The 22,292-nt window shown below is 40.5% G+C and overlaps 15 non-coding genes across 15 annotated transcripts; 4 read left to right on the top strand and 11 right to left on the bottom strand.

Annotated features, from left to right (window-relative positions):
• The first annotated feature begins 1,006 nt into the window (after positions 1-1,006).
• On the top strand, positions 1,007-1,125 carry LOC130661569 (5S ribosomal RNA). The gene has a single exon (XR_008988747.1). It is a non-coding gene; the product is annotated as a 5S ribosomal RNA (ribosomal RNA).
• Positions 1,126-1,451: 326 nt separating this feature from the next.
• Positions 1,452-1,616, bottom strand: LOC130659836 (U1 spliceosomal RNA). The gene has a single exon (XR_008987039.1). It is a non-coding gene; the product is annotated as a U1 spliceosomal RNA (small nuclear RNA).
• Positions 1,617-1,801: 185 nt separating this feature from the next.
• LOC130660884 (U2 spliceosomal RNA) lies at positions 1,802-1,993 on the bottom strand. Its single transcript, XR_008988081.1, has one exon. It is a non-coding gene; the product is annotated as a U2 spliceosomal RNA (small nuclear RNA).
• A 4,867-nt stretch (positions 1,994-6,860) lies between these two features.
• LOC130661570 (5S ribosomal RNA) lies at positions 6,861-6,979 on the top strand. Its single transcript, XR_008988748.1, has one exon. It is a non-coding gene; the product is annotated as a 5S ribosomal RNA (ribosomal RNA).
• A 328-nt stretch (positions 6,980-7,307) lies between these two features.
• On the bottom strand, positions 7,308-7,472 carry LOC130659837 (U1 spliceosomal RNA). Its single transcript, XR_008987040.1, has one exon. It is a non-coding gene; the product is annotated as a U1 spliceosomal RNA (small nuclear RNA).
• A 185-nt stretch (positions 7,473-7,657) lies between these two features.
• Positions 7,658-7,849, bottom strand: LOC130660886 (U2 spliceosomal RNA). Its single transcript, XR_008988082.1, has one exon. It is a non-coding gene; the product is annotated as a U2 spliceosomal RNA (small nuclear RNA).
• A 322-nt stretch (positions 7,850-8,171) lies between these two features.
• On the bottom strand, positions 8,172-8,244 carry Trnar-acg (transfer RNA arginine (anticodon ACG)). The gene has a single exon. It is a non-coding gene; the product is annotated as a tRNA-Arg (tRNA).
• Positions 8,245-12,712: 4,468 nt separating this feature from the next.
• On the top strand, positions 12,713-12,831 carry LOC130661571 (5S ribosomal RNA). Its single transcript, XR_008988749.1, has one exon. It is a non-coding gene; the product is annotated as a 5S ribosomal RNA (ribosomal RNA).
• Positions 12,832-13,159: 328 nt separating this feature from the next.
• LOC130659838 (U1 spliceosomal RNA) lies at positions 13,160-13,324 on the bottom strand. The gene has a single exon (XR_008987042.1). It is a non-coding gene; the product is annotated as a U1 spliceosomal RNA (small nuclear RNA).
• Positions 13,325-13,509: 185 nt separating this feature from the next.
• Positions 13,510-13,701, bottom strand: LOC130660887 (U2 spliceosomal RNA). Its single transcript, XR_008988083.1, has one exon. It is a non-coding gene; the product is annotated as a U2 spliceosomal RNA (small nuclear RNA).
• Positions 13,702-14,023: 322 nt separating this feature from the next.
• On the bottom strand, positions 14,024-14,096 carry Trnar-acg (transfer RNA arginine (anticodon ACG)). Its single transcript has one exon. It is a non-coding gene; the product is annotated as a tRNA-Arg (tRNA).
• A 4,468-nt stretch (positions 14,097-18,564) lies between these two features.
• Positions 18,565-18,683, top strand: LOC130661573 (5S ribosomal RNA). The gene has a single exon (XR_008988750.1). It is a non-coding gene; the product is annotated as a 5S ribosomal RNA (ribosomal RNA).
• Positions 18,684-19,011: 328 nt separating this feature from the next.
• On the bottom strand, positions 19,012-19,176 carry LOC130659839 (U1 spliceosomal RNA). Its single transcript, XR_008987043.1, has one exon. It is a non-coding gene; the product is annotated as a U1 spliceosomal RNA (small nuclear RNA).
• A 185-nt stretch (positions 19,177-19,361) lies between these two features.
• LOC130660888 (U2 spliceosomal RNA) lies at positions 19,362-19,553 on the bottom strand. Its single transcript, XR_008988084.1, has one exon. It is a non-coding gene; the product is annotated as a U2 spliceosomal RNA (small nuclear RNA).
• Positions 19,554-19,875: 322 nt separating this feature from the next.
• Trnar-acg (transfer RNA arginine (anticodon ACG)) lies at positions 19,876-19,948 on the bottom strand. The gene has a single exon. It is a non-coding gene; the product is annotated as a tRNA-Arg (tRNA).
• Positions 19,949-22,292: the final 2,344 nt, after the last annotated feature.

Raw genomic sequence — 22,292 nt, forward strand, 5'->3', positions numbered from 1 at the left:
AAATAGCATAACTTTCCTTTCTCTTTCTCTTGCGTTTCTTTTCACCAGTTCCACCAATCTTTCCTCCTTTTTTGCCGGCTCTTTTTTCACCTTTCTTGGCTACTTTAGGTGCCTGTTTTCCTCCTTTAGCTGCTGCGTCAGACATGGTTAAAAATTTTTGCTACTTAACTTGTAAATAAGCATTAAACTGCAAGTCAAAACTTTTTGTTTATAAGTAAAAAAATCGGATCGAATTCGATCCGAAAACGCCGATACGCAATTTAATTGGTTAAAAAAAAATCTTTTGTTTAATACTTAATTATGATTGGTTAAAAAAACATGATTTCGATCCTATTTTTATGATGAAAAAACGAGTAAAGTTTATTTCGTTAACACTTACGTTAAATATTCGTACGTTTTTGTATTAACTTACAAATCAAATCGCAGTTATGTCTGGACGTGGAAAAGGTGGAAAAGCTAAGGCTAAAGCCAAGACAAGATCCTCAAGAGCTGGACTTCAATTTCCAGTCGGTAGAGTGCATAGATTCCTTCGTAGAGGGCACTATGCTAACCGAATTGGATCTGGAGCACCAGTTTACTTAGCAGCCGTCTTGGAATATTTATCTGCTGAGATATTGGAGTTGGCTGGTAACGCAGCAAGAGACAACAAAAAAGCTAGGATTATTCCAAGACATTTACAATTGGCTGTTCGTAATGATGAAGAATTAAACAAACTTTTGAGCGGTGTAACCATTGCAGCTGGTGGTGTTTTGCCAAACATTCAAGCTGTCTTACTCCCAAAGAAGAACGACAAAGGACAGAAGAAGTAAACCGCTACACTCAGAAAACAACGGCTATTTTTATAGCCACACATCTTTAAAAAAACATTGTTTTTTTCACAAAACTATAACCTTAAAGTCTAATAGATAATCCATGCATACGCCTTGTCCTAAGTAACTCAAAGAAATTAAATAAAAAAATTTGATCACAACGTCAAAATAAATTGCACGTATTTGCACCTACTAATGTCTACGGCCATACCACGATGAACACACCCGTTCTCGTCTGATCACGGAAGTTAAGCATCGTCGGGCCGGGATAGTACTTGGATGGGGGACCGCCTGGGAACTCCCGGTGTCGTAGGCTTTTCATTTTCATTTGCTGTGATATATTTCTTGTTATAACAATTAAGGAACGTGGCGGTTGTTGAAAGTGTTTCCTATGACATTTTCCTACGACATTTTCAGGTGATAGTACGAGAAAAAAGAGCTTTCAAATGCATACAAACTCGATCTATTGCGATCATCCAATAACCCTGACGGAATGGCAAATAAAATAAAATTCCGCCGCCTTCGAGGACTTATATCGCAATCACGTTTCGTAACAGCCAAGCGAGGTTTTACCTTAGCGTTTAAGTCACCACCGACATTTGGCCGCGCAACTTTTCTAAGCTCATTCATTTTGACTTAAGGAGGGGGCGAGCGCGGACGCAGGCCCCCACTACCAGAAATTGTACGGTCGAGTTACTGACGTTTGCAGTAATCGCAGAGGTCAGCCCAAGCGTAGTGCAATGCAAGAGCCTCACTCTGGAAGAAAACCCTCATTGATCAGTCTTTACTTCCCCGTCAGGTAAGTATGAGTTGGAACTGCACCGTAGCATGAGGGTACCCTTCAAAGTTTGTTAATGCTTGTGGCTTGAGTGTGTTATAAACTGCCGTGTCGCGGGGCATAGGCTGTATTCTCCCCCAGTGTACGCGTTTTGTTCCCGCCGTAGACTATGCAGAGTGCCGTCGGAAAGAGGACTGCTATTATTCTTTTATTGCTTATGTGGGCCGCCATCGGTAATAGTGCAACACCAAGGCAACCCGTGGTCACGGCGTGAATGAATCCACCTCCATGACCCAAGGCCAAAAATCAGATTAATATACTGACCATTCAGAGAATGGCCTACCAGATATTAAACTGATAAGAACAGATACTACACTTGATCTTAGCCATTAGGCCGAGAAGCGATAAAGAACAAGCGTTGCCATGATAGGCATCGTCCACACACCGTAACTGCTTGTGGAGCATGTCACGTTACTGTAAAGCTTACAACTGTCACCGCGTACGGATGGACGGCGACATAGTAAAAATCACGGCTGTTGATTTAGCCGTAGGATGGAGAGCGACTGTAGCGAGTGGATGGTAACTTACATGAATGCTAACAAAGGCGACGATACTAAGTGCGTGATATTACTTTCCAATATGTCTGCGTACATTCCGTTTATCAACGCATTACGCCAGAACGTGCGCGCGCGTTACACAGTAGACCATGCAGCCGAAATGCGACAGTGCGACCCCTGCCAGGAGTCGAACCTGGAATCCCCTGATTCGTAGTCAGATGCCTTATCCATTGGGCCACAGGGCCATGCTTATGACTTCGCCCCATCGTCATTTTGGCTTGCGCATTCGTTTTACTTACGACAGAATTCTTCGTGTTTTGTAGCCATGAAAGAAAGGGACTTCTGTGAGTGAATTTTTTTACTGTGGTCTAATAAAAAAGTCGAAACGCAGTGCCCAATATATGAATTGCTCCTAATAGCCGGAAACAGGCCGTGTCGATGATGTAGGCCGACATACGCAACGCAAACCAAAGAACGCTTTATGAAAATCCTAACACGAGCGCGGAAGAAGCCCAAATTAACAGACTAGATGTAATGCTGAAGACCTCAAACTCCAGCAGCTTCTCTTGCAGACTATTGCGTCGTACTACAAATAAAAATTAACATGCTTTCGCATAGTCGCGGCACCCAAAACGGACATTATACGATGTACAGAAACACACATTTCTGTTTTCGCGCCAAATCAATTCCCGGGAGTGGTACTTTTACGTCCGCATACTTCGCACCGTCTTAAATTATATCTCATTTACACGGTAATGTTTAGTATACTTCTACTGTGATAACAAGCATCGTTTATCGTTGGATTGTTGTAAGAAAACATTAAAAATGAGTGAAGCAGCTTCTCCAAAGAAAATCGCACCCAAGAAGAAACCTGCTGCAAAGAAGACAGCTGATCACCCTAAATATGTGGACATGATCAAGGCTGCTATCGCTACCCTAAAGGAACGCGGTGGTTCATCTCGCCAAGCTATTACAAAATATATTCATGCAAATTACAAAGTTGCTGAAAACTCAGATCATCATCTGAAAATGGCTCTTAAACGAGGAGTAACATCAGGCGATTTGATTCAAACTAAAGGCACTGGTGCTTCTGGATCATTCAAGCTAGGTCAGGTAAAAAAAGAAAAACCTAAGAAAAAGGCCGCAGCAAAAAAGCCAACGGCAAAGAAGCCTACTGCAAAGAAAAGTACACCAAAAAAGAAGCCAGCAAAGAAGAGCACGCCAAAGAAAGCAGCAAAGAAGCCTGCCACAAAGAAAGCCTCGGCTAAGAAACCAGCAGCTAAGAAACCCACAAAGAAGCCTGTTGCTAAAAAACCTGCAGCAAAGAAGGTCAAAAAGACTCCCAAAAAGGCAGCAAAGAAGACCGCAAAAAAATAATTTGTGTGTATCTGGCTATTACATTAACAAACGGCTATTTTTATAGCCACACATTTACAAAAAAACATTATCTTGGTACAAAGTTAAACTTGTTTAAGTCACTTAAACAGTTAAAAAAGAGTAAATTTAAGATTAGATTCCCTAAGTTTAAGTATTTTCGTTTTTAAATTTCTTATTTTCTTGCTTTTACTTTTCTTGCCCTTCATATTTTTAACATTGTCAAACTTTATGTAGCATAAAATTTTTATGTAGCATAAAATTTAAACAGAAAGCAGGACAAAGTTTGATATAAAAAGCTAGCCGTAATATTTTTTATGGATGTGTGGCTATAAAAATAGCCGTTTTTTGTTTGGTAAGATGCTTAGGCACGTTCCCCACGAATTCTTCTTGCCAACTGGATGTCTTTAGGCATGATTGTAACTCGTTTTGCGTGAATGGCACACAAGTTAGTATCCTCGAACAAGCCAACAAGGTACGCTTCAGAAGCCTCTTGCAGAGCCATAACGGCTGTGCTCTGGAATCGCAGATCTGTTTTGAAGTCCTGAGCAATTTCTCGCACAAGACGCTGGAAAGGCAACTTGCGGATCAAGAGCTCGGTTGACTTCTGGTATCTTCTGATTTCTCTGAGAGCAACTGTACCAGGTCTGTAACGATGTGGTTTTTTCACTCCTCCAGTAGCTGGTGCGCTTTTCCTCGCAGCTTTAGTGGCGAGTTGTTTTCGTGGAGCCTTTCCTCCAGTAGATTTACGTGCAGTTTGCTTTGTACGAGCCATATTTTAAGAAGTCGATGTAGTACGGATACACAAGACGGTCTAAAATGCACTATCGCGCCAAAGTTTTATTTCTCATATTGATTGACAGCTAAGGTTCAAAACAAACCATTTGATTGGTGCTAAGAAAGTAATTTCTGATTGGCTGCATAATGACATTACGCTCATTACTTTAACATTTTTATAAAATCTGTGTTTTTTGGCTACGGGAAAACGGCTGTATCTTCTGATACACAAAAGCTTTTGACTTTTTTTTTTTTTAGTAAGTAGCAGAAGGTTTGGCGAATTCCAACGATGCCAAATTTATTGCCTTACTGAAACATTAAGACCACGAATTTTTAAAAAAACTACAGTTTTACTTAAAAAAATGTACAAAATGTTCGGAACATTTTGTAATGACGCAACTCTATTGGTTAATTAGGGTGTTTCCACGAGCAGTAGGTAATTTTATGGCCTCTTTTTAAAGCTGTCTGAATTCTGTTAACTCAAACGTTGTTTTTGTACTCGTTCTGTACGCAACTATATCAATATGTCTGGACGCGGAAAAGGAGGTAAAGGATTGGGAAAAGGAGGTGCTAAACGTCACCGAAAAATTCTTCGTGATAACATTCAGGGAATCACAAAACCTGCTATTCGGCGTCTTGCTCGACGAGGTGGTGTCAAACGTATCTCTGGCCTTATCTATGAGGAAACCAGAGGTGTACTGAAGGTTTTCTTAGAGAATGTTATTCGTGATGCTGTAACCTACACAGAGCACGCTAAACGCAAGACCGTTACCGCTATGGATGTTGTTTATGCCTTAAAACGTCAAGGAAGAACTCTTTACGGATTCGGAGGTTAAGCGTTGTCATTGCTCAACAAAAACGGCTATTTTTATAGCCACAAATCTTTTAAAACATTACTTTGTGCACGCTTCCAAATTACACAATGTGTAAAGTCTTGTCACAGTTACATTTATTGCTATACGATACTATGTCATATATGACACAAAAAAAATTTAGAAATACTTTGTAGGGTTAATTTGCCTGGGAGTGTTTCCGTGAAAAGCTGGGTTAAGTTAAATGTAAGCAATAACATGGATCAATGTACTTGTCTTTTCTGCAAGTACAGCTAATAATACGTATGAAAAGTGAAGCTAATCCACACACACATGGGGAAGTATTTTAAATGTAGGCTAGTGTTCTTAAGCACATTATTTAGAAGTTTTATTAACTTCGGTTAACTTGTAGTGACGCCAAGTAAATGTTTTTTTTAAAGATGTGTGGTCTTAAAAAAGACCGTTTGTGTTTGGTAGACGTTGGTTTACTTGCTGCTTGTGTATTTTGTGACGGCTTTTGTTCCTTCACTGACTGCGTGTTTTGCAAGTTCTCCAGGCAAGAGAAGACGTACTGCGGTTTGAATTTCACGAGAAGAGATGGTCGACTTTTTGTTTTGAAGAGCCAAACGCGAAGCTTCGGAAGCAATGCGCTCAAAGATGTCGTTGACAAATGAGTTCATGATGCTCATAGCTTTGCTTGAAACTCCGACATCTGGGTGAACTTGTTTCAAAACATTGTAGATGTAAATAGCATAACTTTCCTTTCTCTTTCTCTTGCGTTTCTTTTCACCAGTTCCACCAATCTTTCCTCCTTTTTTGCCGGCTCTTTTTTCACCTTTCTTGGCTACTTTAGGTGCCTGTTTTCCTCCTTTAGCTGCTGCGTCAGACATGGTTAAAAATTTTTGCTACTTAACTTGTAAATAAGCATTAAACTGCAAGTCAAAACTTTTTGTTTATAAGTAAAAAAAATCGGATCGAATTCGATCCGAAAACGCCGATACGCAATTTAATTGGTTAAAAAAAAAATCTTTTGTTTAATACTTAATTATGATTGGTTAAAAAAACATGATTTCGATCCTATTTTTATGATGAAAAAACGAGTAAAGTTTATTTCGTTAACACTTACGTTAAATATTCGTACGTTTTTGTATTAACTTACAAATCAAATCGCAGTTATGTCTGGACGTGGAAAAGGTGGAAAAGCTAAGGCTAAAGCCAAGACAAGATCCTCAAGAGCTGGACTTCAATTTCCAGTCGGTAGAGTGCATAGATTCCTTCGTAGAGGGCACTATGCTAACCGAATTGGATCTGGAGCACCAGTTTACTTAGCAGCCGTCTTGGAATATTTATCTGCTGAGATATTGGAGTTGGCTGGTAACGCAGCAAGAGACAACAAAAAAGCTAGGATTATTCCAAGACATTTACAATTGGCTGTTCGTAATGATGAAGAATTAAACAAACTTTTGAGCGGTGTAACCATTGCAGCTGGTGGTGTTTTGCCAAACATTCAAGCTGTCTTACTCCCAAAGAAGAACGACAAAGGACAGAAGAAGTAAACCGCTACACTCAGAAAACAACGGCTATTTTTATAGCCACACATCTTTAAAAAAACATTGTTTTTTTCACAAAACTATAACCTTAAAGTCTAATAGATAATCCATGCATACGCCTTGTCCTAAGTAACTCAAAGAAATTAAATAAAAAAATTTGATCACAACGTCAAAATAAATTGCACGTATTTGCACCTACTAATGTCTACGGCCATACCACGATGAACACACCCGTTCTCGTCTGATCACGGAAGTTAAGCATCGTCGGGCCGGGATAGTACTTGGATGGGGGACCGCCTGGGAACTCCCGGTGTCGTAGGCTTTTCATTTTCATTTGCTGTGATATATTTCTTGTTATAACAATTAAGGAACGTGGCGGTTGTTGAAAGTGTTTCCTATGACATTTTCCTACGACATTTTCAGGTGATAGTACGAGAAAAAAGAGCTTTCAAATGCATACAAACTCGATCTATTGCCGATCATCCAATAACCCTGACGGAATGGCAAATAAAATAAAATTCCGCCGCCTTCCGAGGACTTATATCGCAATCACGTTTCGTAACAGCCAAGCGAGGTTTTACCTTAGCGTTTAAGTCACCACCGACATTTGGCCGCGCAACTTTTCTAAGCTCATTCATTTTGACTTAAGGAGGGGGCGAGCGCGGACGCAGGCCCCCACTACCAGAAATTGTACGGTCGAGTTACTGACGTTTGCAGTAATCGCAGAGGTCAGCCCAAGCGTAGTGCAATGCAAGAGCCTCACTCTGGAAGAAAACCCTCATTGATCAGTCTTTACTTCCCCGTCAGGTAAGTATGAGTTGGAACTGCACCGTAGCATGAGGGTACCCTTCAAAGTTTGTTAATGCTTGTGGCTTGAGTGTGTTATAAACTGCCGTGTCGCGGGGCATAGGCTGTATTCTCCCCCAGTGTACGCGTTTTGTTCCCGCCGTAGACTATGCAGAGTGCCGTCGGAAAGAGGACTGCTATTATTCTTTTATTGCTTATGTGGGCCGCCATCGGTAATAGTGCAACACCAAGGCAACCCGTGGTCACGGCGTGAATGAATCCACCTCCATGACCCAAGGCCAAAAATCAGATTAATATACTGACCATTCAGAGAATGGCCTACCAGATATTAAACTGATAAGAACAGATACTACACTTGATCTTAGCCATTAGGCCGAGAAGCGATAAAGAACAAGCGTTGCCATGATAGGCATCGTCCACACACCGTAACTGCTTGTGGAGCATGTCACGTTACTGTAAAGCTTACAACTGTCACCGCGTACGGATGGACGGCGACATAGTAAAAATCACGGCTGTTGATTTAGCCGTAGGATGGAGAGCGACTGTAGCGAGTGGATGGTAACTTACATGAATGCTAACAAAGGCGACGATACTAAGTGCGTGATATTACTTTCCAATATGTCTGCGTACATTCCGTTTATCAACGCATTACGCCAGAACGTGCGCGCGCGTTACACAGTAGACCATGCAGCCGAAATGCGACAGTGCGACCCTGCCAGGAGTCGAACCTGGAATCCCCTGATTCGTAGTCAGATGCCTTATCCATTGGGCCACAGGGCCATGCTTATGACTTCGCCCCATCGTCATTTTGGCTTGCGCATTCGTTTTACTTACGACAGAATTCTTCGTGTTTGTAGCCATGAAAGAAAGGGACTTCTGTGAGTGAATTTTTTTACTGTGGTCTAATAAAAAAGTCGAAACGCAGTGCCCAATATATGAATTGCTCCTAATAGCCGGAAACAGGCCGTGTCGATGATGTAGGCCGACATACGCAACGCAAACCAAAGAACGCTTTATGAAAATCCTAACACGAGCGCGGAAGAAGCCCAAATTAACAGACTAGATGTAATGCTGAAGACCTCAAACTCCAGCAGCTTCTCTTGCAGACTATTGCGTCGTACTACAAATAAAAATTAACATGCTTTCGCATAGTCGCGGCACCCAAAACGGACATTATACGATGTACAGAAACACACATTTCTGTTTTCGCGCCAAATCAATTCCCGGGAGTGGTACTTTTACGTCCGCATACTTCGCACCGTCTTAAATTATATCTCATTTACACGGTAATGTTTAGTATACTTCTACTGTGATAACAAGCATCGTTTATCGTTGGATTGTTGTAAGAAAACATTAAAAATGAGTGAAGCAGCTTCTCCAAAGAAAATCGCACCCAAGAAGAAACCTGCTGCAAAGAAGACAGCTGATCACCCTAAATATGTGGACATGATCAAGGCTGCTATCGCTACCCTAAAGGAACGCGGTGGTTCATCTCGCCAAGCTATTACAAAATATATTCATGCAAATTACAAAGTTGCTGAAAACTCAGATCATCATCTGAAAATGGCTCTTAAACGAGGAGTAACATCAGGCGATTTGATTCAAACTAAAGGCACTGGTGCTTCTGGATCATTCAAGCTAGGTCAGGTAAAAAAAGAAAAACCTAAGAAAAAGGCCGCAGCAAAAAAGCCAACGGCAAAGAAGCCTACTGCAAAGAAAAGTACACCAAAAAAGAAGCCAGCAAAGAAGAGCACGCCAAAGAAAGCAGCAAAGAAGCCTGCCACAAAGAAAGCCTCGGCTAAGAAACCAGCAGCTAAGAAACCCACAAAGAAGCCTGTTGCTAAAAAACCTGCAGCAAAGAAGGTCAAAAAGACTCCCAAAAAGGCAGCAAAGAAGACCGCAAAAAAATAATTTGTGTGTATCTGGCTATTACATTAACAAACGGCTATTTTTATAGCCACACATTTACAAAAAAACATTATCTTGGTACAAAGTTAAACTTGTTTAAGTCACTTAAACAGTTAAAAAAGAGTAAATTTAAGATTAGATTCCCTAAGTTTAAGTATTTTCGTTTTTAAATTTCTTATTTTCTTGCTTTTACTTTTCTTGCCCTTCATATTTTTAACATTGTCAAACTTTATGTAGCATAAAATTTTTATGTAGCATAAAATTTAAACAGAAAGCAGGACAAAGTTTGATATAAAAAGCTAGCCGTAATATTTTTTATGGATGTGTGGCTATAAAAATAGCCGTTTTTTGTTTGGTAAGATGCTTAGGCACGTTCCCCACGAATTCTTCTTGCCAACTGGATGTCTTTAGGCATGATTGTAACTCGTTTTGCGTGAATGGCACACAAGTTAGTATCCTCGAACAAGCCAACAAGGTACGCTTCAGAAGCCTCTTGCAGAGCCATAACGGCTGTGCTCTGGAATCGCAGATCTGTTTTGAAGTCCTGAGCAATTTCTCGCACAAGACGCTGGAAAGGCAACTTGCGGATCAAGAGCTCGGTTGACTTCTGGTATCTTCTGATTTCTCTGAGAGCAACTGTACCAGGTCTGTAACGATGTGGTTTTTTCACTCCTCCAGTAGCTGGTGCGCTTTTCCTCGCAGCTTTAGTGGCGAGTTGTTTTCGTGGAGCCTTTCCTCCAGTAGATTTACGTGCAGTTTGCTTTGTACGAGCCATATTTTAAGAAGTCGATGTAGTACGGATACACAAGACGGTCTAAAATGCACTATCGCGCCAAAGTTTTATTTCTCATATTGATTGACAGCTAAGGTTCAAAACAAACCATTTGATTGGTGCTAAGAAAGTAATTTCTGATTGGCTGCATAATGACATTACGCTCATTACTTTAACATTTTTATAAAATCTGTGTTTTTTGGCTACGGGAAAACGGCTGTATCTTCTGATACACAAAAGCTTTTGACTTTTTTTTTTTTTAGTAAGTAGCAGAAGGTTTGGCGAATTCCAACGATGCCAAATTTATTGCCTTACTGAAACATTAAGACCACGAATTTTTAAAAAAACTACAGTTTTACTTAAAAAAATGTACAAAATGTTCGGAACATTTTGTAATGACGCAACTCTATTGGTTAATTAGGGTGTTTCCACGAGCAGTAGGTAATTTTATGGCCTCTTTTTAAAGCTGTCTGAATTCTGTTAACTCAAACGTTGTTTTTGTACTCGTTCTGTACGCAACTATATCAATATGTCTGGACGCGGAAAAGGAGGTAAAGGATTGGGAAAAGGAGGTGCTAAACGTCACCGAAAAATTCTTCGTGATAACATTCAGGGAATCACAAAACCTGCTATTCGGCGTCTTGCTCGACGAGGTGGTGTCAAACGTATCTCTGGCCTTATCTATGAGGAAACCAGAGGTGTACTGAAGGTTTTCTTAGAGAATGTTATTCGTGATGCTGTAACCTACACAGAGCACGCTAAACGCAAGACCGTTACCGCTATGGATGTTGTTTATGCCTTAAAACGTCAAGGAAGAACTCTTTACGGATTCGGAGGTTAAGCGTTGTCATTGCTCAACAAAAACGGCTATTTTTATAGCCACAAATCTTTTAAAACATTACTTTGTGCACGCTTCCAAATTACACAATGTGTAAAGTCTTGTCACAGTTACATTTATTGCTATACGATACTATGTCATATATGACACAAAAAAAATTTAGAAATACTTTGTAGGGTTAATTTGCCTGGGAGTGTTTCCGTGAAAAGCTGGGTTAAGTTAAATGTAAGCAATAACATGGATCAATGTACTTGTCTTTTCTGCAAGTACAGCTAATAATACGTATGAAAAGTGAAGCTAATCCACACACACATGGGGAAGTATTTTAAATGTAGGCTAGTGTTCTTAAGCACATTATTTAGAAGTTTTATTAACTTCGGTTAACTTGTAGTGACGCCAAGTAAATGTTTTTTTAAAGATGTGTGGTCTTAAAAAAGACCGTTTGTGTTTGGTAGACGTTGGTTTACTTGCTGCTTGTGTATTTTGTGACGGCTTTTGTTCCTTCACTGACTGCGTGTTTTGCAAGTTCTCCAGGCAAGAGAAGACGTACTGCGGTTTGAATTTCACGAGAAGAGATGGTCGACTTTTTGTTTTGAAGAGCCAAACGCGAAGCTTCGGAAGCAATGCGCTCAAAGATGTCGTTGACAAATGAGTTCATGATGCTCATAGCTTTGCTTGAAACTCCGACATCTGGGTGAACTTGTTTCAAAACATTGTAGATGTAAATAGCATAACTTTCCTTTCTCTTTCTCTTGCGTTTCTTTTCACCAGTTCCACCAATCTTTCCTCCTTTTTTGCCGGCTCTTTTTTCACCTTTCTTGGCTACTTTAGGTGCCTGTTTTCCTCCTTTAGCTGCTGCGTCAGACATGGTTAAAAATTTTTGCTACTTAACTTGTAAATAAGCATTAAACTGCAAGTCAAAACTTTTTGTTTATAAGTAAAAAAATCGGATCGAATTCGATCCGAAAACGCCGATACGCAATTTAATTGGTTAAAAAAAAAATCTTTTGTTTAATACTTAATTATGATTGGTTAAAAAAACATGATTTCGATCCTATTTTTATGATGAAAAAACGAGTAAAGTTTATTTCGTTAACACTTACGTTAAATATTCGTACGTTTTTGTATTAACTTACAAATCAAATCGCAGTTATGTCTGGACGTGGAAAAGGTGGAAAAGCTAAGGCTAAAGCCAAGACAAGATCCTCAAGAGCTGGACTTCAATTTCCAGTCGGTAGAGTGCATAGATTCCTTCGTAGAGGGCACTATGCTAACCGAATTGGATCTGGAGCACCAGTTTACTTAGCAGCCGTCTTGGAATATTTATCTGCTGAGATATTGGAGTTGGCTGGTAACGCAGCAAGAGACAACAAAAAAGCTAGGATTATTCCAAGACATTTACAATTGGCTGTTCGTAATGATGAAGAATTAAACAAACTTTTGAGCGGTGTAACCATTGCAGCTGGTGGTGTTTTGCCAAACATTCAAGCTGTCTTACTCCCAAAGAAGAACGACAAAGGACAGAAGAAGTAAACCGCTACACTCAGAAAACAACGGCTATTTTTATAGCCACACATCTTTAAAAAAACATTGTTTTTTTCACAAAACTATAACCTTAAAGTCTAATAGATAATCCATGCATACGCCTTGTCCTAAGTAACTCAAAGAAATTAAATAAAAAAATTTGATCACAACGTCAAAATAAATTGCACGTATTTGCACCTACTAATGTCTACGGCCATACCACGATGAACACACCCGTTCTCGTCTGATCACGGAAGTTAAGCATCGTCGGGCCGGGATAGTACTTGGATGGGGGACCGCCTGGGAACTCCCGGTGTCGTAGGCTTTTCATTTTCATTTGCTGTGATATATTTCTTGTTATAACAATTAAGGAACGTGGCGGTTGTTGAAAGTGTTTCCTATGACATTTTCCTACGACATTTTCAGGTGATAGTACGAGAAAAAAGAGCTTTCAAATGCATACAAACTCGATCTATTGCCGATCATCCAATAACCCTGACGGAATGGCAAATAAAATAAAATTCCGCCGCCTTCCGAGGACTTATATCGCAATCACGTTTCGTAACAGCCAAGCGAGGTTTTACCTTAGCGTTTAAGTCACCACCGACATTTGGCCGCGCAACTTTTCTAAGCTCATTCATTTTGACTTAAGGAGGGGGCGAGCGCGGACGCAGGCCCCCACTACCAGAAATTGTACGGTCGAGTTACTGACGTTTGCAGTAATCGCAGAGGTCAGCCCAAGCGTAGTGCAATGCAAGAGCCTCACTCTGGAAGAAAACCCTCATTGATCAGTCTTTACTTCCCCGTCAGGTAAGTATGAGTTGGAACTGCACCGTAGCATGAGGGTACCCTTCAAAGTTTGTTAATGCTTGTGGCTTGAGTGTGTTATAAACTGCCGTGTCGCGGGGCATAGGCTGTATTCTCCCCCAGTGTACGCGTTTTGTTCCCGCCGTAGACTATGCAGAGTGCCGTCGGAAAGAGGACTGCTATTATTCTTTTATTGCTTATGTGGGCCGCCATCGGTAATAGTGCAACACCAAGGCAACCCGTGGTCACGGCGTGAATGAATCCACCTCCATGACCCAAGGCCAAAAATCAGATTAATATACTGACCATTCAGAGAATGGCCTACCAGATATTAAACTGATAAGAACAGATACTACACTTGATCTTAGCCATTAGGCCGAGAAGCGATAAAGAACAAGCGTTGCCATGATAGGCATCGTCCACACACCGTAACTGCTTGTGGAGCATGTCACGTTACTGTAAAGCTTACAACTGTCACCGCGTACGGATGGACGGCGACATAGTAAAAATCACGGCTGTTGATTTAGCCGTAGGATGGAGAGCGACTGTAGCGAGTGGATGGTAACTTACATGAATGCTAACAAAGGCGACGATACTAAGTGCGTGATATTACTTTCCAATATGTCTGCGTACATTCCGTTTATCAACGCATTACGCCAGAACGTGCGCGCGCGTTACACAGTAGACCATGCAGCCGAAATGCGACAGTGCGACCCTGCCAGGAGTCGAACCTGGAATCCCCTGATTCGTAGTCAGATGCCTTATCCATTGGGCCACAGGGCCATGCTTATGACTTCGCCCCATCGTCATTTTGGCTTGCGCATTCGTTTTACTTACGACAGAATTCTTCGTGTTTGTAGCCATGAAAGAAAGGGACTTCTGTGAGTGAATTTTTTTACTGTGGTCTAATAAAAAAGTCGAAACGCAGTGCCCAATATATGAATTGCTCCTAATAGCCGGAAACAGGCCGTGTCGATGATGTAGGCCGACATACGCAACGCAAACCAAAGAACGCTTTATGAAAATCCTAACACGAGCGCGGAAGAAGCCCAAATTAACAGACTAGATGTAATGCTGAAGACCTCAAACTCCAGCAGCTTCTCTTGCAGACTATTGCGTCGTACTACAAATAAAAATTAACATGCTTTCGCATAGTCGCGGCACCCAAAACGGACATTATACGATGTACAGAAACACACATTTCTGTTTTCGCGCCAAATCAATTCCCGGGAGTGGTACTTTTACGTCCGCATACTTCGCACCGTCTTAAATTATATCTCATTTACACGGTAATGTTTAGTATACTTCTACTGTGATAACAAGCATCGTTTATCGTTGGATTGTTGTAAGAAAACATTAAAAATGAGTGAAGCAGCTTCTCCAAAGAAAATCGCACCCAAGAAGAAACCTGCTGCAAAGAAGACAGCTGATCACCCTAAATATGTGGACATGATCAAGGCTGCTATCGCTACCCTAAAGGAACGCGGTGGTTCATCTCGCCAAGCTATTACAAAATATATTCATGCAAATTACAAAGTTGCTGAAAACTCAGATCATCATCTGAAAATGGCTCTTAAACGAGGAGTAACATCAGGCGATTTGATTCAAACTAAAGGCACTGGTGCTTCTGGATCATTCAAGCTAGGTCAGGTAAAAAAAGAAAAACCTAAGAAAAAGGCCGCAGCAAAAAAGCCAACGGCAAAGAAGCCTACTGCAAAGAAAAGTACACCAAAAAAGAAGCCAGCAAAGAAGAGCACGCCAAAGAAAGCAGCAAAGAAGCCTGCCACAAAGAAAGCCTCGGCTAAGAAACCAGCAGCTAAGAAACCCACAAAGAAGCCTGTTGCTAAAAAACCTGCAGCAAAGAAGGTCAAAAAGACTCCCAAAAAGGCAGCAAAGAAGACCGCAAAAAAATAATTTGTGTGTATCTGGCTATTACATTAACAAACGGCTATTTTTATAGCCACACATTTACAAAAAAACATTATCTTGGTACAAAGTTAAACTTGTTTAAGTCACTTAAACAGTTAAAAAAGAGTAAATTTAAGATTAGATTCCCTAAGTTTAAGTATTTTCGTTTTTAAATTTCTTATTTTCTTGCTTTTACTTTTCTTGCCCTTCATATTTTTAACATTGTCAAACTTTATGTAGCATAAAATTTTTATGTAGCATAAAATTTAAACAGAAAGCAGGACAAAGTTTGATATAAAAAGCTAGCCGTAATATTTTTTATGGATGTGTGGCTATAAAAATAGCCGTTTTTTGTTTGGTAAGATGCTTAGGCACGTTCCCCACGAATTCTTCTTGCCAACTGGATGTCTTTAGGCATGATTGTAACTCGTTTTGCGTGAATGGCACACAAGTTAGTATCCTCGAACAAGCCAACAAGGTACGCTTCAGAAGCCTCTTGCAGAGCCATAACGGCTGTGCTCTGGAATCGCAGATCTGTTTTGAAGTCCTGAGCAATTTCTCGCACAAGACGCTGGAAAGGCAACTTGCGGATCAAGAGCTCGGTTGACTTCTGGTATCTTCTGATTTCTCTGAGAGCAACTGTACCAGGTCTGTAACGATGTGGTTTTTTCACTCCTCCAGTAGCTGGTGCGCTTTTCCTCGCAGCTTTAGTGGCGAGTTGTTTTCGTGGAGCCTTTCCTCCAGTAGATTTACGTGCAGTTTGCTTTGTACGAGCCATATTTTAAGAAGTCGATGTAGTACGGATACACAAGACGGTCTAAAATGCACTATCGCGCCAAAGTTTTATTTCTCATATTGATTGACAGCTAAGGTTCAAAACAAACCATTTGATTGGTGCTAAGAAAGTAATTTCTGATTGGCTGCATAATGACATTACGCTCATTACTTTAACATTTTTATAAAATCTGTGTTTTTTGGCTACGGGAAAACGGCTGTATCTTCTGATACACAAAAGCTTTTGACTTTTTTTTTTTTTAGTAAGTAGCAGAAGGTTTGGCGAATTCCAACGATGCCAAATTTATTGCCTTACTGAAACATTAAGACCACGAATTTTTAAAAAAACTACAGTTTTACTTAAAAAAATGTACAAAATGTTCGGAACATTTTGTAATGACGCAACTCTATTGGTTAATTAGGGTGTTTCCACGAGCAGTAGGTAATTTTATGGCCTCTTTTTAAAGCTGTCTGAATTCTGTTAACTCAAACGTTGTTTTTGTACTCGTTCTGTACGCAACTATATCAATATGTCTGGACGCGGAAAAGGAGGTAAAGGATTGGGAAAAGGAGGTGCTAAACGTCACCGAAAAATTCTTCGTGATAACATTCAGGGAATCACAAAACCTGCTATTCGGCGTCTTGCTCGACGAGGTGGTGTCAAACGTATCTCTGGCCTTATCTATGAGGAAACCAGAGGTGTACTGAAGGTTTTCTTAGAGAATGTTATTCGTGATGCTGTAACCTACACAGAGCACGCTAAACGCAAGACCGTTACCGCTATGGATGTTGTTTATGCCTTAAAACGTCAAGGAAGAACTCTTTACGGATTCGGAGGTTAAGCGTTGTCATTGCTCAACAAAAACGGCTATTTTTATAGCCACAAATCTTTTAAAACATTACTTTGTGCACGCTTCCAAATTACACAATGTGTAAAGTCTTGTCACAGTTACATTTATTGCTATACGATACTATGTCATATATGACACAAAAAAAATTTAGAAATACTTTGTAGGGTTAATTTGCCTGGGAGTGTTTCCGTGAAAAGCTGGGTTAAGTTAAATGTAAGCAATAACATGGATCAATGTACTTGTCTTTTCTGCAAGTACAGCTAATAATACGTATGAAAAGTGAAGCTAATCCACACACACATGGGGAAGTATTTTAAATGTAGGCTAGTGTTCTTAAGCACATTATTTAGAAGTTTTATTAACTTCGGTTAACTTGTAGTGACGCCAAGTAAATGTTTTTTTAAAGATGTGTGGTCTTAAAAAAGACCGTTTGTGTTTGGTAGACGTTGGTTTACTTGCTGCTTGTGTATTTTGTGACGGCTTTTGTTCCTTCACTGACTGCGTGTTTTGCAAGTTCTCCAGGCAAGAGAAGACGTACTGCGGTTTGAATTTCACGAGAAGAGATGGTCGACTTTTTGTTTTGAAGAGCCAAACGCGAAGCTTCGGAAGCAATGCGCTCAAAGATGTCGTTGACAAATGAGTTCATGATGCTCATAGCTTTGCTTGAAACTCCGACATCTGGGTGAACTTGTTTCAAAACATTGTAGATGTAAATAGCATAACTTTCCTTTCTCTTTCTCTTGCGTTTCTTTTCACCAGTTCCACCAATCTTTCCTCCTTTTTTGCCGGCTCTTTTTTCACCTTTCTTGGCTACTTTAGGTGCCTGTTTTCCTCCTTTAGCTGCTGCGTCAGACATGGTTAAAAATTTTTGCTACTTAACTTGTAAATAAGCATTAAACTGCAAGTCAAAACTTTTTGTTTATAAGTAAAAAAATCGGATCGAATTCGATCCGAAAACGCCGATACGCAATTTAATTGGTTAAAAAAAAAATCTTTTGTTTAATACTTAATTATGATTGGTTAAAAAAACATGATTTCGATCCTATTTTTATGATGAAAAAACGAGTAAAGTTTATTTCGTTAACACTTACGTTAAATATTCGTACGTTTTTGTATTAACTTACAAATCAAATCGCAGTTATGTCTGGACGTGGAAAAGGTGGAAAAGCTAAGGCTAAAGCCAAGACAAGATCCTCAAGAGCTGGACTTCAATTTCCAGTCGGTAGAGTGCATAGATTCCTTCGTAGAGGGCACTATGCTAACCGAATTGGATCTGGAGCACCAGTTTACTTAGCAGCCGTCTTGGAATATTTATCTGCTGAGATATTGGAGTTGGCTGGTAACGCAGCAAGAGACAACAAAAAAGCTAGGATTATTCCAAGACATTTACAATTGGCTGTTCGTAATGATGAAGAATTAAACAAACTTTTGAGCGGTGTAACCATTGCAGCTGGTGGTGTTTTGCCAAACATTCAAGCTGTCTTACTCCCAAAGAAGAACGACAAAGGACAGAAGAAGTAAACCGCTACACTCAGAAAACAACGGCTATTTTTATAGCCACACATCTTTAAAAAAACATTGTTTTTTTCACAAAACTATAACCTTAAAGTCTAATAGATAATCCACGCATACGCCTTGTCCTAAGTAACTCAAAGAAATTAAATAAAAAAATTTGATCACAACGTCAAAATAAATTGCACGTATTTGCACCTACTAATGTCTACGGCCATACCACGATGAACACACCCGTTCTCGTCTGATCACGGAAGTTAAGCATCGTCGGGCCGGGATAGTACTTGGATGGGGGACCGCCTGGGAACTCCCGGTGTCGTAGGCTTTTCATTTTCATTTGCTGTGATATATTTCTTGTTATAACAATTAAGGAACGTGGCGGTTGTTGAAAGTGTTTCCTATGACATTTTCCTACGACATTTTCAGGTGATAGTACGAGAAAAAAGAGCTTTCAAATGCATACAAACTCGATCTATTGCCGATCATCCAATAACCCTGACGGAATGGCAAATAAAATAAAATTCCGCCGCCTTCCGAGGACTTATATCGCAATCACGTTTCGTAACAGCCAAGCGAGGTTTTACCTTAGCGTTTAAGTCACCACCGACATTTGGCCGCGCAACTTTTCTAAGCTCATTCATTTTGACTTAAGGAGGGGGCGAGCGCGGACGCAGGCCCCCACTACCAGAAATTGTACGGTCGAGTTACTGACGTTTGCAGTAATCGCAGAGGTCAGCCCAAGCGTAGTGCAATGCAAGAGCCTCACTCTGGAAGAAAACCCTCATTGATCAGTCTTTACTTCCCCGTCAGGTAAGTATGAGTTGGAACTGCACCGTAGCATGAGGGTACCCTTCAAAGTTTGTTAATGCTTGTGGCTTGAGTGTGTTATAAACTGCCGTGTCGCGGGGCATAGGCTGTATTCTCCCCCAGTGTACGCGTTTTGTTCCCGCCGTAGACTATGCAGAGTGCCGTCGGAAAGAGGACTGCTATTATTCTTTTATTGCTTATGTGGGCCGCCATCGGTAATAGTGCAACACCAAGGCAACCCGTGGTCACGGCGTGAATGAATCCACCTCCATGACCCAAGGCCAAAAATCAGATTAATATACTGACCATTCAGAGAATGGCCTACCAGATATTAAACTGATAAGAACAGATACTACACTTGATCTTAGCCATTAGGCCGAGAAGCGATAAAGAACAAGCGTTGCCATGATAGGCATCGTCCACACACCGTAACTGCTTGTGGAGCATGTCACGTTACTGTAAAGCTTACAACTGTCACCGCGTACGGATGGACGGCGACATAGTAAAAATCACGGCTGTTGATTTAGCCGTAGGATGGAGAGCGACTGTAGCGAGTGGATGGTAACTTACATGAATGCTAACAAAGGCGACGATACTAAGTGCGTGATATTACTTTCCAATATGTCTGCGTACATTCCGTTTATCAACGCATTACGCCAGAACGTGCGCGCGCGTTACACAGTAGACCATGCAGCCGAAATGCGACAGTGCGACCCTGCCAGGAGTCGAACCTGGAATCCCCTGATTCGTAGTCAGATGCCTTATCCATTGGGCCACAGGGCCATGCTTATGACTTCGCCCCATCGTCATTTTGGCTTGCGCATTCGTTTTACTTACGACAGAATTCTTCGTGTTTGTAGCCATGAAAGAAAGGGACTTCTGTGAGTGAATTTTTTTACTGTGGTCTAATAAAAAAGTCGAAACGCAGTGCCCAATATATGAATTGCTCCTAATAGCCGGAAACAGGCCGTGTCGATGATGTAGGCCGACATACGCAACGCAAACCAAAGAACGCTTTATGAAAATCCTAACACGAGCGCGGAAGAAGCCCAAATTAACAGACTAGATGTAATGCTGAAGACCTCAAACTCCAGCAGCTTCTCTTGCAGACTATTGCGTCGTACTACAAATAAAAATTAACATGCTTTCGCATAGTCGCGGCACCCAAAACGGACATTATACGATGTACAGAAACACACATTTCTGTTTTCGCGCCAAATCAATTCCCGGGAGTGGTACTTTTACGTCCGCATACTTCGCACCGTCTTAAATTATATCTCATTTACACGGTAATGTTTAGTATACTTCTACTGTGATAACAAGCATCGTTTATCGTTGGATTGTTGTAAGAAAACATTAAAAATGAGTGAAGCAGCTTCTCCAAAGAAAATCGCACCCAAGAAGAAACCTGCTGCAAAGAAGACAGCTGATCACCCTAAATATGTGGACATGATCAAGGCTGCTATCGCTACCCTAAAGGAACGCGGTGGTTCATCTCGCCAAGCTATTACAAAATATATTCATGCAAATTACAAAGTTGCTGAAAACTCAGATCATCATCTGAAAATGGCTCTTAAACGAGGAGTAACATCAGGCGATTTGATTCAAACTAAAGGCACTGGTGCTTCTGGATCATTCAAGCTAGGTCAGGTAAAAAAAGAAAAACCTAAGAAAAAGGCCGCAGCAAAAAAGCCAACGGCAAAGAAGCCTACTGCAAAGAAAAGTACACCAAAAAAGAAGCCAGCAAAGAAGAGCACGCCAAAGAAAGCAGCAAAGAAGCCTGCCACAAAGAAAGCCTCGGCTAAGAAACCAGCAGCTAAGAAACCCACAAAGAAGCCTGTTGCTAAAAAACCTGCAGCAAAGAAGGTCAAAAAGACTCCCAAAAAGGCAGCAAAGAAGACCGCAAAAAAATAATTTGTGTGTATCTGGCTATTACATTAACAAACGGCTATTTTTATAGCCACACATTTACAAAAAAACATTATCTTGGTACAAAGTTAAACTTGTTTAAGTCACTTAAACAGTTAAAAAAGAGTAAATTTAAGATTAGATTCCCTAAGTTTAAGTATTTTCGTTTTTAAATTTCTTATTTTCTTGCTTTTACTTTTCTTGCCCTTCATATTTTTAACATTGTCAAACTTTATGTAGCATAAAATTTTTATGTAGCATAAAATTTAAACAGAAAGCAGGACAAAGTTTGATATAAAAAGCTAGCCGTAATATTTTTTATGGATGTGTGGCTATAAAAATAGCCGTTTTTTGTTTGGTAAGATGCTTAGGCACGTTCCCCACGAATTCTTCTTGCCAACTGGATGTCTTTAGGCATGATTGTAACTCGTTTTGCGTGAATGGCACACAAGTTAGTATCCTCGAACAAGCCAACAAGGTACGCTTCAGAAGCCTCTTGCAGAGCCATAACGGCTGTGCTCTGGAATCGCAGATCTGTTTTGAAGTCCTGAGCAATTTCTCGCACAAGACGCTGGAAAGGCAACTTGCGGATCAAGAGCTCGGTTGACTTCTGGTATCTTCTGATTTCTCTGAGAGCAACTGTACCAGGTCTGTAACGATGTGGTTTTTTCACTCCTCCAGTAGCTGGTGCGCTTTTCCTCGCAGCTTTAGTGGCGAGTTGTTTTCGTGGAGCCTTTCCTCCAGTAGATTTACGTGCAGTTTGCTTTGTACGAGCCATATTTTAAGAAGTCGATGTAGTACGGATACACAAGACGGTCTAAAATGCACTATCGCGCCAAAGTTTTATTTCTCATATTGATTGACAGCTAAGGTTCAAAACAAACCATTTGATTGGTGCTAAGAAAGTAATTTCTGATTGGCTGCATAATGACATTACGCTCATTACTTTAACATTTTTATAAAATCTGTGTTTTTTGGCTACGGGAAAACGGCTGTATCTTCTGATACACAAAAGCTTTTGACTTTTTTTTTTTTTAGTAAGTAGCAGAAGGTTTGGCGAATTCCAACGATGCCAAATTTATTGCCTTACTGAAACATTAAGACCACGAATTTTTAAAAAAACTACAGTTTTACTTAAAAAAATGTACAAAATGTTCGGAACATTTTGTAATGACGCAACTCTATTGGTTAATTAGGGTGTTTCCACGAGCAGTAGGTA

This window comes from Hydractinia symbiolongicarpus, chromosome 9 (genome assembly GCF_029227915.1).
Source record: "Hydractinia symbiolongicarpus strain clone_291-10 chromosome 9, HSymV2.1, whole genome shotgun sequence".
Taxonomy (NCBI): domain Eukaryota; kingdom Metazoa; phylum Cnidaria; class Hydrozoa; order Anthoathecata; family Hydractiniidae; genus Hydractinia; species Hydractinia symbiolongicarpus.